The following is a 17,614-nucleotide window of genomic DNA, read 5'->3' as shown; positions in this document are numbered from 1 at the left end:
AAAGCACTGTCATCTGTTGTAATAAAAAGAATTAAGGCTAATCCATTGGCACTTTTATCTTTGCTTCAGCCTCCCAAGGGAATGTGAGGCATGTGTGATTCCTCTTTTAGAAGGTTTGCTTTACTTGTTATTGCTACCATCCACTCCTATCATTTCCTAATAATGACAATTGTATAAAAAGATTTTTTTAAATGCTTCCCATAATTTTGTCATGTAATACCCATAGGATTATTACTGGTTATGTTTTATGACATAGAGATATTATAGATGCCTATATTTTTCTTTCATTCTACCAACATGTAAAATGCTGATGAGTTAAAACCCTAGAGGGTGAGGCTTGACCAATGAAAGACAGGAAACAAGAAGGAACCTTGCCTAAAGGCATTCCACAAACATGAAGTGATCACCAAATATATTCCAGGCACTGTATCTGCTTAATAATATTACATGAAACTTTGACATAGACTATATTGTCTTGTTTCTTTTTATGGTAAAAGGAAGTGGTTTTTTCTTCTTTATCCTAGAAGCTACTTAAAAACCGGAATTAGTGGGAATAAAATAAAAGAGCTTGCATGCACAATGTCTTTCAAAAACAGCCATTTCTCTTAATGATAGCAAGTCTTGGAAATCTTGCTGAAAGCTACATGACTTGTTTAAAGTAAATGAGATTTCATCTTCCCATAATGATCATATCAGGGGAAGAGGAAATCTGAGAGACCAAGTGGATTACAAGGGCCAGAGACATCTCTAAAAACTATGAACCAGCACAGAGATGCAAATTTCCAATTTTTGGTCTTCAATGACAGCATTCAAAAATAAATTCAAACTATTATTACCATAATTTCATAATATAAAGAACATTTTAACCCCAGTAAGAAGGAAATTATCTCAGAATTCTAAAATTCTGCTATAAACTTAACATTATGAAAAACTCATTAAATATTTTATTTTTCTCAAAAGCTGGTGGAACTCAGGGTTCCTTCTGTCCTCCTTTAGTAGTTCATGCTTTAGTTTATTCTTCACTCATTTATTCAAAAAACCTATGTTGAGTGCCCACTATGTTCTAGGATTGCTAGCAAAAGATGGAGATCTCTAAATACTACAAAGTATGATTTTCAAAAAGTTAAAAACATGATTCATATGATAAATTTATTTAACTAATTTAATAGGGAATGATCAGTTTATCTGACTAATTTAAAAGGGAATCAGCAGAATCGTAAAATAGTATCAAAGAGCATCTGAGGAACTGGGAATTTATAGGGATTAAAGAAAGAATATTGGAGTAAAATTGCTAGGTTAGGTAGAAAACGAATAAACTGTCCTCTGTAGTTAAATTTTCTACGAGACAGAAATTTGCATCTCTATTAAACAAAAATCTACCAGTTAAAAGGTAACATGACAGGGGGCTTCCCTTCCCTGGTGGCACAGTGGTTGAGAATCTGCCTGCCAATGCAGGGGACACGGGTTCGAGCCCTGGTCTGGGAAAATCCCACATGCCGCGGAGCGACTAGGCCTGTGAGCCACAACTACTGAGCCTGCGCGTCTGGAGCTTGTGCTCCGCAACAGGAGAGGCCGCGATAGTGAGAGGCCCGTGCACCGCGATGAAGAGTGGCCCCCACTTGCCGCAACTAGAGAAAGCCCTCGCACAGAAACGAAGACCCAACACAGCCAAAAATAAATAAATAAATAAATAAATAAATAAATAAATAAATAAATAAATAAATAAATAAATAAATAAATAAATAAATAAATAAATAAATAAATAAGTAAGTAAGTAAGTAAGTAAGTAAGTAAGTAAGTAAGTAAGTAAGTAAGTAAGTAAATAAATAAATAAGAACAGCAGCACAATGAGAGCTACCATCTGATTAATCTTTAAAAAGGGGCTTCCCTGGTGGCGCAGCGGTTGGGAGTCTGCCTGCCAATGCAGGGGACACGGGTTCGAGCCCTGGTCTGGGAAGATCCCGCATGCCGCGGAGCGGCTGGGTCCGTGAGCCACAATTGCTGAGCCTGCGCGTCTGGAGCCTGTGCTCCGCAACAAGAGAGGCCGCGATAGTGAGAGGCCCGCGCACCGCGATGAAGAGTGGCCCCCGCTTGCCACAACTAGAGAAAGCCCTCGCACAGAAACGAAGACCCAACACAGCCATAAATAAATAAATAAATAAATTAATTAATTAAAAAAAAAAAATCTTTTAAAAAAAAAAAAGGTAACATGACAGAATTAGGGCCCTGATCCATAAAAAATACAATATCAAATACAGGCATTTTCTCCTTGATTATTAAGTAGTCGTTGGATAGGTCTATTAGTCAATGTTCCAGAATGACGCTGAAAGGACACGCAGTCCTCTTTGCCTTATTTCTAAGTATCAGATAATTTTGAGAACAAGAAGCAGATTCTATGGGCTGGTCTATTACAACTATACTTCCCCAGCTGCTAGAAAGGAAAAAATAAAAGGATTAAGGAGAATTAAGTCCTCAGAGTAAATAAATATATATAGAACTTACATGTGGCACTTTATTTAATTCTCACCCAACTGCGCAAAGTGGTTATCACCAAGCAAATTTTAAAAATGGAAAAATCGAGGCTGAAAGCATTGAGATCACACAAGAGGAGCCACTATTCTCAAATCCATACATGTCTGTTCGAACCTTCAAGCACTTTCCAGTAGGCCATGTGGCCACTCATGAAATTCACAGGTTTGCTGAGCCATTCACTCACTGGTTAATTCGAAGGCATTTATTGATCACCTCCTACACACTCAGTATCTCAGGCCTGGCCCTGAAGCAGGGAGCTAAACGGGTTCTATCTTCATTTTACCTCTGCCTCATCAGCTTACATTCTAAGGGGCCCCAGGCCTTCATTTTAGCCAGCTGTCACACAAGCATTTCCCTCTGACATACAAAAACACAGCAAAAACTAATTTGAAGTTGTTTCCTTTTCTTTTTGGAAGCATGCCCCTCTTTCTGCCATCTCAGCCCACAGACACCTGCCCGTTTCATCCGGCAGCCTCTCCCCTTTCCTGCTACCTCTCATCTTTCCCTTCCAAAGCCATTTCATTCCCTGAGTTCAGAGCTGCTGAACTTTCCTTGCAAGTCAGACAGACACCTCACACGTTCTATTCAAAGGTTTCAGATGCCTAAACGACCAGCAGCTGCTCTTGGGAAACCCGAGCCCCAGAGCCCTTTCAAGCAGTGGCTCCAGGAACTCCCCTCCCCTCTGGGCCTGGGATGGACAGAAAGTCAGCCCAGGCTAGAGCTCACTTTCACATAGGACACACGTCTGAGAAGCCGGTCTTTGTTACGAAATGTGACAGCTATGTGAACAGCGGGAGCATAATTCAGGCCACTCTCTTGGTGGTCATTCACAATGGATTAGGTCACTGGTAAAACAGAACCCAAAGGCCCCCAGTGTAGAAGGGCTCCCTTTGGCTTTAGCAAGAATGCAAAACGGCAAGAGCGTGTACCTTTACAGCTCATGGAGACTATTATTTACTTCCTTGGAAACTGGGGTAGAATTCATTTCCTGCCTTTGAGCTACAGTGATATGACGGTGCAATGCTTAAACAGCAGGCCACAGAATCCTAATCTTTTCGACCTGTAAGGACTCTACCAAAAAAAAAAGAAAAAAGAAAATGGTAACTATTGAGGTGATGGATATGTTAATTAGCTTGATTGTATTGATTATTTCATAATGTGTACATATATCAAAGCATCAAGTTGTATACCTTAAATATTTACAATTGTCATCAGTTACACTTTAATAAAACCGGAAAAAAATTCATATGTCCCATTCCTCTGCTTTCAGACAAGACTCCACAAGATCCATAACATTCAAATCAGAGAAATCCAGTCAGAGCCCAAGGGAAGAGGGGTGGAGCTTCCCACCTTTCCCCTCAATCAACCAGTCCAAGGTTTAAGGATACTCAGCTCCCAAATACATTTTTCCTGGGGCATAAGTGAAATCCCTCACACCGGAGCCTAATCATTTCTCCTTCCTCTTGTTCTGTAATTGTAGAGGTGCCAGAAGACTGGTCAGTATCCACTGAAGTATAACCCATTGCAAATACTTAAGCACAATCTTCTGTAAATATTCTCACCCCAAATGTCTGAAACTACGTGACTGGTACAGGTGAACTGTGAAGTTGAACTAGAACCCAGTGAACTTGTCTCTGTAAACTCCCTGGGTGTCTGAAACAGGAAGCTCTAACTAACCCGTGGGAAAAGGCATTTTTACTTCCTCCAGAAGGACTGACAGCCAGGCTCACTCTTATTATTCCCAAACCAAAGGCCAGGAGACAAATGGAGGCCCACATACCATATAACAATATATTTTAAAGGTATAAATCAAGCTGACAAACTGTTGGTTAAAATATAGTTCTATCCACCTTCCTTGAAAAGTATACCTTCATAATGACAAAATTGAAAAATATTTTTAATACTGTTAATTTTAAATGATTGTCAGTATAATATCAAAGATAACTGAATTTAATTCAAGTTACAGTGTTCTGTTGGTAAGCCGCCAATGTCAGAATGAGTTCTAAAAACATGCCATTCATAAATTATTATATTTTTTCATAAAAATATGTCTTGCCTTTATTTCAGCACATGACTAACTACATTGTTAAAGATTTTTCACGTAATCTGGGATCTACTGACAGCAAAGCCGAATTAGACAAACTTTCTTGAGTCATCATAGTTCTTAGTTTTTTAAATTAAATTCGGTGTAGAGAAATTTCCCTCTTCTGAGACAATAGCAATTAGCACTGTCAATGAATTCTTTAAGCAAAACAGATTCAGAAATTAACCATAATTTTACATGTCATTTAAAAATTTTTGATGTGGTCACATATAATAAATTATTATCACAAAAATGTCATAAAATAATTTTATCATATAAGGCACAAATGCACTGTAAATTTAGCATCTCTTTATGAAATACGCAAATTTATAAGACCTGCGTTTCATTTCTGTCTTCTAGTGAATCTCATATGTTATCTAAATTTAATTTTGTCGCTCTAAGAATACTTTAGTCATTATTCTCAGCATGTGTCTGAGAGTAGTTATGATGTCAGACTTGATAAGTGTTTCATCAACATGTTCCTCCATTGACTAGATCCAGAAAACATATGTAATCTCTGATTTGTTCCCAGTGTCATTGCTATGAACATCAAGACCATTCTCCCAGTAACAAATTCAGATGATGTACCTTACATGGCACACAAAATATTTCTGTATTTCAGCCAACATTCTACTTTGCACACTTTATTACCTTACCCACCATTTGGTGCCATTATCTTAGGCCTTTCCTGATTGATCTTTTAATTACTGAAATAAGCTGAATTTTTTTTTTGAGAATGTGTTAAATTATATTAAATATTTTTATAAAGTACAACTTTTGCAATCCTAGCTTCGGTACCAATCTAATTGCCAATGTGAAAGATCGGTATCATGCTCCACATTCATTACATCTAGACCAATGCCGTCCAATAGAATTTTCTGCAATGATGAAAATGTTCTGTATCTGAACTGTCCAGTATGGTAGCCATGCTCCACGTGTGGCCAACGAGCACTTGAAATGTGGTGAGTAGGACAGAGGACCTGGATTTTTTTTTTTAAATAACCTCTCTTTTTTTACAAAACAATTTATTTATTTATTTATTTATTTGGCTACACCAGGTCTTAGTGGCAGCACACAGGATCTTTTAGTTGCGGCATGCGGTATCTAGTTCCCTGACCAGGGGTCGAATCCTGGCCCCCTGCATTGGAGGCGCACAGTCTTAACCAGTGGGCCACCAGGGAAGTCCCAGGACCTGGATTTTTAATTTCGTTTAATTTCAGTTTATTTAAATCTAAATAGCCACCATATTGGACAGCATAGATCCTGACCTACATATAAACAAATTTAAAAGTAATATGAATTTTTCACACTGCAAAATATTTCTCATTTGGCACGTTGTGCCAGTTAATGTATGCCTTCTTGTCCCTACCTGGAAACCCTATCTCCTTATGTAAAATTGGCTTCATGCTACCTGAGAGGAAGAACTTGTTAATTAATTTTTCTTTCTCTTGATTAAGAGTTCTGCCACTCAAATTATTTCCACGCCCTGATATAGTGTCTGTCTCCACTATCTTGTCCCATCCAGGAGAGGGAGTGGAAAAATGTTTTGTTGATGCCTGAGCTGTGTGTGTTATGTGAGACTTTCTAAAACAGTCTTAGGTCAAAGGCTCCTCTTGCCCAAATCTAGGATGAGGCATGTGGGTGAAAAGGAAAATCTTGAGTTGAAAAAGGAGGTGGGGAGAAGAGAAAAGAAAGTAGGGCACATAGATTGGTTTATCCTCACCCTCCTTCTTGCTTTCTCTATTCAGGATGCCCAAATGTGGAGAAAAATGGTAGTTGGCAGCTTCTGACCACAACTTTCTTTCCATGAAAATGTTCACTATTCTGAGGGAGGAGATCAGAACTTTGTATAACCAACATGCAATAAGTAATAATTGATTAAATGACTCAGGAAAGCCCACATCCATATATACCACCCCCACCAACACTAGGAGGGGCTTTGCAATCAGCCACTCTTTGGGATCCAATAATTTGACACATTTAGCTGTAGTCCTGAGAACCTCTTGACAAACTACATCACCTCCCTGGGATTCAGTTTTATCTCTAAATCAAGAAGTTTGCATATTGGAAAACAGCACCCATCTTCTTGATCTTCACTAACGTGCTATTCTGTGTACTGTCTGGACTTCTAATGGAATTGTTGAATCTGTCAAATGAGAGGACTACAAAAATGGCACATCCAGGCGGTCCTCATTAAAGGAACACCATTTCAGGGATATTATATTTGTTTGCTAGGGCTGCCATAACAAAGTGCCACAACCTGAGTGGTTTAAACAACAGAAATTTTTTGTCTCACATCTCTAGAGACTGGTAGTCGAAGATGAAGTAGTTGATAGGACCATGCTCCCTCTGACGGCACTAGGGAAGGATCTGCTGCAGCCTCTCTCTTAGCTTCTGGTAGTTCCTTGGATTGGAGTTCCTTTCATTGGAGTGAAATCCTCCTGTTGCCAGAGCACGTTGCTAGGGAAAGAAGGCGCTGGTGTTGGAGGGCAAGATGATCTTCTTGGCAGGACTGCTACAGAGCTTTCAACCACTGCTGGTAAGAGTTGCTTTTACAGGGGCAGGACTAATGTACCAAAGGTCTTCAGAGAGCTGTTTAGGTCAGCAAAGAGTTACCTTGCCCAGCCCGAAACTCTGATATTCCTCATAAACTCTGGGTGTTTATAGTGTAAATATCCACACACCATATTTGCTTCTTCATATGTTTTTATTGATAAATCCCCTACAGGGCCCCTTGGCAGCTGAGCTCTGAGTGTTTATCAATGACAATGGATAAGAAGATGACATCTGGAAACAGCTTCCTTCATTTTTATATCAAAACAACTTTCCTTCTAAAGACAACTTCTTTTTTTTTTTTTTGGTCTTTGTCATGAACAAGTGGATTAAAACAACTTCACTTAAGTCATAAACAAGTGGATTTGAAATCATATCAGACCAATAAACAGGTCTTAGATACAATCACAAATATCTTTACGAGACAGGCAGGAGATTTCAGATACACAGAGAAGAGAAGGTAGTGTAAAGGTGGAGCAGAGAGAGATCTGCAGATGCTACACTGCTGGCCTTGAAGATGGAGGGAGACGTCAGTGGAAGGAAGGAACACCCACAGCAACCAGAAACCAGAAAAGACAAGGAAAATGATTCTCCCCTTGAGCTTCCAGAGAGAACACAGCTCTGCCAACTCCTTCGATTTTGGCTCAGTGATACCGATTTCCCACTTCTGGTCTCCAGAGCTCTGAGAGAATACGTCTACTGTTTTAAGCCCTGAAGTTTAAGCCATGATAATTTGTTAAGCAGCCATGGGAAAGTAATTCAATACATCTGAATCCAAGTTTTTCATCTGTTGAGTTGGGGATGGGAGACAGAATAAATAGGCAGTTCTCAACTCTTGCTACACGATACCATCAGCAGGAGAGCTTTCAAATTATTTTGATGTGGGTCTGGCTCCAGAGATTCTGGTTTAATAGTCTGGGGTGAAGTCTGAGTATCAGTACTTACAAAAGCTCTCCAAATGCTTATAGGATGCAGGGAAGCTTAGGAGCCACTAGACTAAATGGTTCTTCCTGAATCTAACATGCTTTCATTCTATGTTCTCGTACTTTAATACCATTAACTGTTTGAATGTGGGATAAGAAATAGCCAGAGAGGACAGGAGGAAAGAAACCTCCAGGAGAAACCAAGACAAAACTGAGTGATATGAAAGAGAGCCAGAGGGACATCACAGCGAATTTCAACATGTCCCTTTGGTGTTCAACAGCCTTCCTCTCCTGGAGAGAGTGAAATCACCCCTAGCAGTGAAGAAACACTGTAGAAGTAGGTGACTTTCAGAAAGGCTGCATCCAAATGGCAAGCCAATTTACTTCTGTGCTTCACCAGAGTGAAAATCAAAGGACCAGTGGGAATTCAAAGGACTCCCTTTCTTAATGATTCATTTATCACTTTATGAAATATTTATTACAGTACTTTCTTGGATGCCATCCAACCTTTAGTCATTCAACAAATACATACAGGTTGCATACTGTGTATCAAGCACTGTTCTAGGTATTGAGATCCAGACAATATCCAGAAAGATCCTATCCTTGATGAGATGCTGGGGAAAAAACATGGTGTGATGAAAAATAAATCAGGGATGGGGAACATGAAATGGGGCGGGAGGTAGTGCACATGTTTGGACAGGGAAACGCTCCTGGAAGATATATTTGAGCTAAGCTCTTAAGTGGGTGAGGGAAGAGCCTTGGGCATTGACTTAAAGAGCTTCCCCAACAAAGGGAGTAGCAAGAACTCATGGCTACTTTAATAAATCTAGAGAATCATCTCTCTTCGGAACTTGAATACTTGATTCAAGAATCAATGTATTCTCTTCTGCTTTGCCCTATTTCAAAATAATTTGCAAATGGAAAATAGGAGAAACTGTTTAAGTAAAGCTTGAGTATGGGGGACACTGCATTGGTGAAGAATTGGTTCTATGAATAAGACCCTTTTATACTCTTTTTAGCAATAAAGAGAGCAAGAAGAGCCTTTTCAGGCAAATACCCCCAAAGCAAAAGTTGAGCCACTGTGGGGCTTCAGCCTCCAAAGGGCAAGTTCCTTGACAGGAAGCTCAAGGGAAGAACAGTGACCAAGGCAGTAGAAGCCCCTAAGCTCCATGCTGTTTTTCAGCACTGTGGTGTGATTTCCCTTTATCATTTTTGCACCAGTCCCCTTTCCAATTAGGGATCACAGCTGCTAAGAATAAAGTGGTGTCTGTTCTACTGGCAGAAGGCACAATGGCCCACTCACGTCATCAATGGGAGTCATTGTTTGGGAAATATTGCCACTGAGATATTTTAAAATGCTAATGAATTAATTTCTGTTTCAATGCTGATTGTCACTCAGTTCCTTTTGTTTTTAAATGCAGGAGGGTTTTTTAAAAAAACAAATTGTTGTGGATCAAAAATATTTCTCATGAATATATAAATTCAGAATTTCAGGAAGCTCTAATATTATTTATTTAACCAACTCACTTAAAGAAGAGAATACAGCTCAGAAAAGCTGAGTACTTGGTTAAAGCAACAATGCTACTTAATGACAGACTTGGAATTAGGAACCAGCCTCTGTGCTCCATCCAGCATTCTTTTCACTATAGCAGCCTGTGCCATCAGAAATATTTTTGTTAGAGTGATCTGTAATTCACCATTAAATTTTCTTGCCAAGTAAGTATATTCTCCCAGCAATTTTTTTCTTAGTACTCAAATATGAAGTCCAGTCAAATTTCTCATGGCCTTCTCATTGAATCAATGCTATCTTTTCCATGCAAGGAAAAATAGTCCTTGTACACTGGACAGTCTCAGGGAATCAAAGGAATGTGTCGTTCTTTCAGATGCAGGCATGTTTCCCGATGCAGCCTGTTTGGTGGCTTGTGTGGACATTAGCTATAAAGCGTCTGTCCCCTTTAGGTGTCCTGGTCAATGGTTTGTTGCTGTTAAATCACTCTTTCCAGAAGCTGAGGGTACTTCAGCCATCTCAATGCAGTGCCCTGAAGACTGCATACTCAATGAGCCTCATTGGAAAAAAAGGGGATCCCTTTAATATTGTGGAACATATAAGTGTGATTCAGTCCACACTTACATCAAAAAAGCTCTGCTTTATCTGCATGCCCATTATTCTGCTGTCATTAGAAGAAAACACGACCCTGGTTTAGATATGCAGCTCGAGCACACAAAAAAAATAGCAATGAACTTGGAGTTCAGAGAATTTTTGCTTCAGGTACTTCATTCAATCATTTATTCAACAAAAATGTTCTTAAGACCTATGAAAAGCCAAATCCTATTCTAGGTGTTAAAGAAAAAATTATTCATGACACTTGTTAAAGATGAAAGGCAGACTTCATTCAGAGGGGGGCTACTGAGATCAGTATGGAGACCACTGTAATAGGGTCTTGTAGTAGAGAAGAGATATTGGTCTCAACTTTGAACACAACCTGGACAAGTGGAAATTTATAGCCAAGGAGCAGGGTGGGGGTCAGTAGATAGAAAATTACTAAGAGGAAACATCTGGGGTGAGGGAAGATTCTTGCTTAACTGACCTAACAGGATTCGTGCTGAAGGCAGGTCAGGGTGATCAAACATCACGTGAGGGATGCTGGAAGGTGAGGAACCCAATTAGATATCAAGAGTGATCGGGGGGGACCTTCAAGATGGTGGAGGAGTAAGATGTGGAGATCACCTTCCTCCCCACAAATACATCAAAAATACATCTACATGTGGAACAACTCCTACAGAACACCTACTGAACACTGGCAGAAGACCGCAGACTTCCCAAAAGGCAAGAAACTCCCCACGTACCTGGGTAGGGCAAAAGAAAAAAGAAAAAACAGAGACAAAAGAATAGGGACGGGACCTGCACCAGTGGGAGGGAGCTGTGAAGGAGGAAAAGTTTCCACACACTAGGAAGCCCCTTCACTGGTGAAGACAGGGAGTGGGCAGGGGGGAAGCTTTGGAGCCACAGAGGAGAGCGCAGCAACGGGGGTGCAGAGGGCAAAGCGGAGAGATTCCCACACAGAGGATCACTGCCAACCAGAACTCACCAGCCAGAAATGCTTGTCTGCTCACCCGCCAGGGCAGGTCGGGGCTGAGAGCTGAGGCTTGGGCTTTTGAGGTCAGATCCCAGGGAGGGGACTGGGGTTGGCTGCGTGAACACAGCCTGAAGGTGGCTAGTGCACCACAGCTAGCCGGGAGGGAGTCCAGGAAAAGTCTGGACCTGCCCAAGAGGCAAGAGACCATTGTTTCAGGGTGCACAAGGAGAGGGGATTCCTTTCCCGTGTGCCCACAGAAGGCAGAGTACCACCTAAGCAAGCTCCAGAGATGGGCGCAAGCAGCGGCTATCAGCTCGGACCCCAGAGACGGGCATGAAACACTAAGGCTGCTGCTCCTGCCACCAAGAATCCTGTGTGCAACCACAGGTCACTATCCACACCCACACCCCCCAGGAGCTTGTGCCGCCCGCCACTGCCAGGGTCCCGTGATCCAGGGACAACTTCCCTGGGAGAACACATGGCGTGCCTCAGGCTGTTGCAATGTCATGGCAGCCTCTGCCACCGCAGGCTCGCCCCGCATTTCAATTATGACTACTGTACCCCACCCTCTCCCTGGCCTGAGTGAGCAAGAGTGCCCTAATCAGCCGCTGATTTAACCTCCTCCTGTCTGGGCAGGGAACAGATGTCTGATGGTGACCTACAAGCAGAGGTGGGGCCAAAACCAAAGCTGATCCCCAGGAGCTGTGCGAACAAAGAAGAGAAAGGGAAATTTCTCCCAGCAGCCTCAGGAGCAGAGGATTAAATCCCAACAATCAACTTGATGTACCCTGCATCTGTGGAATACCTGAATAGACAACAAATCGTCCCAAAATTGAGGCAGTGGACTTTGGGAGCAACTGTAGACTTGGGGTTTGCTGTCTGTGACTGATTTGTTTCTGATTTTTATGTTTATCTTAGTTTAGTTTTTAAGCGCTTGTTATCATTGGTGGATTTGTTTTTTGGATTGGTTGCTCTCTTCTTTTTTTATTATCATTTTTTTATTTTAATAATTTATTTTTTTTAATTTTTTATCTTTTTCTTTCTTTTTTTCTCCCTTTTCTTCTGAGCCGTCTGGCTGACAGGGTCTTGGTGCTCCAGCCTGGTGTCAGGCCTGAGCCTCTGAGGTGGGAGAGCCAAGTTCATGACATGAGAGACCTCCCAGCCCCATGTAATATCAATCCGTGAGAGCTCTCACAGAGATCTCCATCTCAACACTAAGACCCAGCTCCACCCAACGGGGAGAAAGCTCCAGTGCTGGACGCCCCATGCCAATCAACTAGCAAGACAGGAACACAACCCCACCCATTAGCAGAGAGGCTGCCTAAAATCATAAGTTCACAGACACCCCAAAAAACACCAGAGGATGTGGTCCTGCCCATCAGAAAGACAAGAACCAGCCCCACCCACCAGAACACAGGCACCAGTCCCCTCCACCAGGAAGCCTACACAACCCACTGAAACAACCTCACCCACTGGGGGTAGACACAGAAAACAAAGGGAACTACGAACCTGCAGCCTGCGAAAAGGAGACCCCAAACACAGTAAGTTAAGCAAAATGAGAAGACAGAGAAATATGCAGCAGATGAAGACCAGACCAAAAAATGAAAAGAAAATAGGCAGTCTACCTGAAAAAGAATTCAGAGTAATGATAGTAAAGATGATTCAAAATCTTGAAAATAGAATGGAGAAAATACAGGAAACATTTAACAAGGACCTAGAAGAACTAAAGAGCAAACAAACAATGGTGAACAACCAATAAATGAAATTTAAAATTCTCTAGAAGGAATCAATAGCAGAATAACTGAGGCAGAAGAATGGGTAAGTGACCTGGAAGATAAAATAGTGGAAATAACCACCGCAGAGCAGAATAAAGAAAAGAGAATGAAAAGAATTGAAGACAGTCTGAGAGACCTCTGGGACAACATTAAACGCACCAACATTCGAATTATAGGGGTCCCAGAAGAAGAAGAGAAAAAGAAAGGGACTGAGAAAATATTTGAAGAGATTATAGTTGAAAACTTCCCTAATATGGGTAAGGAAATTGTCAATCAAGTCCAGGAAGTGCAGAGAGTCTCATACAGGATAAATCCAAGGAGAAACATGCCAAGACACATATTAATCAAACTATCAAAAATTAAATACAAAGAAAAAATATTAAAAGCAGCAAGGGAAAAGCAACAAATAACATACAAGGGAATCCCAATAAGGTTAACAGCTGATTTCTCAGCAGAAACTCTGCAAGCCAGAAGGGTGTGGCAGGACATATTTAAAGTGATAAAAAGGAAGAACCTACAACCAAGATTAGTCTACCCAGCAAGGATCTCATTCAGATTCGATGGAGAAATTAAAACCTTTACAGACAAGCAAAAGCTAAGAGAATTCAGCACCACCAAACCAGATTTACAACAAATGCTAAAGGAACTTCTCTAGGCAGGAAACACAAGAGAAGGAAAAGACCTACAAGAACAAACCCAAACAGTTAAGAAAATGGTAATAGGAAAGAAATCATAAAGATCAGATCAGAAATAAATGAAAAAGAAATGAAGGAAATGATAGCAAAGATCAATACAACTAAAAGCTGGTTCTTTGAGAAGATAAACAAAATTGATAAACCATTAGCCAGACTCATCAAGAAAAAAAGGGAGAAGACTCAAATCAATAGAATTAGAAATGAAAAAGGAGAAGTAGCAACTGACACTGAAGAAATACAAAGCATCATGAGAACTACTAGAAGCAACTCTATGCCAATAAAATGGAAAACCTGGAAGAAATGGACAAATTCTTAGAAAATCACAAGCTTCCGAGACTGAACCAGGAAGAAACAGAAAATATAAACAGACCCATCACAAGCACTGAAATTGAAACTGTCATTAAAAACCTTCCAACAAACAAAAGCCCAGGACCAGATGGCTTCACAGGTGAATTCTATCAAACATTTAAAGAAGAGCTAACACCCATCCTTCTCAAACTCTTCCAAAATATAGCAGAAGGAGGAACACTCCCAAACTCATTCTACAAGGCCACCATCACCCTGATACCAAAACCAGACAAAGATGTCACAAAAAAAGAAAACTACTGGCCAATATCACTGACGAACATAGATGCAAAAATCCTCAACAAAATACTAGCAAACAGAATCCAGCAGCACATTAAAAGGATCATACACCATGGTCAAGTGGGGTTTATCCCAGGAATTCAAGGATTCTTCAATATATGCAAATCAATCAATGTGATAAACCATATTAACAAATTGAAGGAGAAAAACCATATGATCATCTCAATAGATGCAGAGAAAGCTTTCGACAAAATTCAACACCCATTGATGATAAAAACTCTCCAGAAAGTAGGCACAGAGGGAACCTACCTCAACATAATAAAGGCCATATATGACGAACCCACAGCCAACATCGTTCTCAATGGTGAAAAAGTGAAACCATTTCCTCTAAGATCAGGAACAAGACAAGCTTGCCCATTCTCACCACTAATATTCAACATAGTTTTGGAAGTTTTAGCCACAGTAATCAGAGAAGAGAAATAAATAAAAGGAATCCAAATTGGAAAAGAAGAAGTAAAACTGTCACTGTTTGCAGATGACATGATACTATACATAGAGAATCCTAAAGATGCTACCAGAAAACTTCTAGAGCTAATCAGTGGATTTGCTAAAGCGACAGGATACAAAATTAACGCACAGAAATCTCTTGCATTCCTATACAGTAACAACGAAAAATCTGAAAGAGAAATTAAGGAAACAATCCCATTTACCACTGCAACAAAAAGAATAAAATATCTAGGAATAAACCTACCTAAGGAGACAAAAGACCTGTATGCAGAAAACTATAAGACACTGATGAAAGAAATTCAAGACTATACAAACAGATGGAGAGATATACCATGTTCTTGGACTGGAAGAATCAACATTGTGAAAATGACTATACTACCCAAAGCAATCTACAGAGTTAATGCGATCCCTACCAAACTACCAATGGCATTTTTCACAGAACTAGAACAAAAAATTTCACAATCTGTATGGAAACACAAAAGACCCCGAATAGCCAAAGCAATCTTGAGAAAGAAAAATGGAGCTGGAGGAATCAGGCTCCCTGACTTCAGACTCTACTACAAAGCTACAGTAATCAAGACAGTATGGTACTGGCACAAAAACAGAAATATAGATTCATGGAACAGGATAGAAAGCCCAGAGATAAACCTATGCGCATATGGTCACTTTTCCTTTGATAAAGAAGGCAAGAATATACAATGGAGAAAAGAGAGCCTCTTCAATAAGTGGTGCTGGGAAAACTGGACAGCTACATGTAAAAGAATGAAATTAGAACATTTCCTATCACCATACACAAAAATAAGCTCAAAGTGGATTAAAGACCTAAATGTAAGGCCAGACACTATAAAACTCTTAGAGGAAAACATAGGCAGAACACTCTATGACATAAATCACAGCAAGATCCTTTTTGACCCACCTCCAAGAGAAATGGAAATAAAAACAAAAGTAAACAAATGGGACCTAATGAAAAGTAAAAGCTTTTGCACAGCAAAGGAAACCATAAACAAGATGAAAAGACAACCCTCAGAATGGGAGAAAATATTTGCAAATGAAGCAACTGACAGAGGATTAATCTCCAAAATATACAAGCAGCTCATGCAGCTCAATATCAAAAAAACAAACAATCCAATCTAAAAATGGGCAGAAGACCTAAATAGACATTTCTCCAAAGAAGATATACAGATTTCCCACAAACACATGAAAGGATGCTCAACATCACTAATCATTAGAGAAATGCAAATCAAAATTACAATGGGGTATTGCCTCACACTGGTCAGAATGGCCATCATCAAAAAATCTACAAACAACAAATGCTGGAGAGAGAGTGGAGAAAAGGGAACCCTCCTGCACTGTTGGTGAGAATGTAAATGATACAACGACTATGGAGAACAGTATGGAGGTTCCTTACAAAACTAAAAATAGAACTACCATATGACCCAGCAATCCACTACTGGGTATATACCTGGAGAAAACCATAACTCAAAAAGAGTCATGTTGGGGGCTTCCCTGGTGGCGCAGTGGTTGAGAATCTGCCTGCCAATGCAGGGGACACAGGTTCGAGCCCTGGTCTGGGAAGATCCCACATGCCACGGAGCAACTCGGCCCGTGAGCCACAATTACTGAGCCTGCGCGTCTGGAGCCTGTGCTCCGCAACGAGAGGCCGCGATAGTGAGAGGCCCGCGCACCGCGATGAAGAGTGGCCCCCGCTTGCCACAACTAGAGAAAGCCCTCACACAGAAACGAAGACCCAACACAGCCATACATACATACATACATACATAAATAAAAAGAGTGTAAGCAGACAAGAATATCATTAAAAAAAAAAAAAAAATTAAAAAAAAAAAAAGAGTCATGTACCACAATGTTCATTGCAGCTCTATTTACAATAGCCAGGACATGGAAGCAACCTAAGTGTCCATCGACAGATGAATGGATAAAGAAGATGTGGCACATATATTCAATGGAATATTACTCAGCCATAAAAAAGAAACGAAATTGAGTTATTTGTAATGAGGTGGATGGACCTAGAGTCTGTCATACAGAGTGAAGTAAGTCAGAAAGAGAAAAACAAATACCGTATGCTAACACATATATATGGAATCTAAAAGAAAAAAAAAATTGGTTCTGATGAACCTAGGGGCAGGACAGGAATAAAGACACAGACGTATACAATGGACTTGAGGACACTGGGAGAGGGAAGGATAAGCTGGGATGAAGTAAGAGAGTTGCATGGACATATATATACTACTAAATATAAAATAGAGAGCTAGTGCAAAGCAGCTGCATAGCACAGGGAGATCAGCTCGGTGCTTTGTGACCACTTAGGGGGGTGGGATAGGGAGGGTGGGAGGGAGATGCAAGAGGGAGGGAATATGGGGATATATGTATACATATAACTGATTCACTTTGTTATACAGCAGAAACTAAGACAACATTGTAAAACAATTATACTCCAATAAAGATGTTAAAAAAAAAAAAGAAGAGTGATCAGATATTGAGGTTGGGGGATTCTGGCTAAACAGACATAGGAGGATTCTTGCTAAAATTAGACAATGCAGAAATAAACATGTAAATCCAAGAGTTGAAGCCTAGTTGAAAAAGAGTTTAGGAGAGCGTGAGTAGTTTGGTCAAGAAGAGAATCTTGGTTATAGGTTATAAGGGATGATGTTGAGCTAAGGCAGGTTTTCCGCTCTGTCATGATTTGCAAAGCGAACTTTGAAAAATCCATTTTATATCTCTCGGCCTTGGTCTTCTCATTTTAAAATGGGAAGTTTTAATGCTTGTCTTGAGATTTACACAGAAGAAATATCAACACTTTATAAACTGTGAATCACGTTTCAAATGCAAACAACGATTTTAAAGACAGTCCTTGTGAGGGACGCTA

Source organism: Eubalaena glacialis, chromosome 17 (genome assembly GCF_028564815.1).
Source record: "Eubalaena glacialis isolate mEubGla1 chromosome 17, mEubGla1.1.hap2.+ XY, whole genome shotgun sequence".
Classification (NCBI taxonomy): domain Eukaryota; kingdom Metazoa; phylum Chordata; class Mammalia; order Artiodactyla; family Balaenidae; genus Eubalaena; species Eubalaena glacialis.
The sequence above is the reverse complement of the archived record's forward strand: the minus strand, read 5'-3'. Positions refer to the sequence as shown.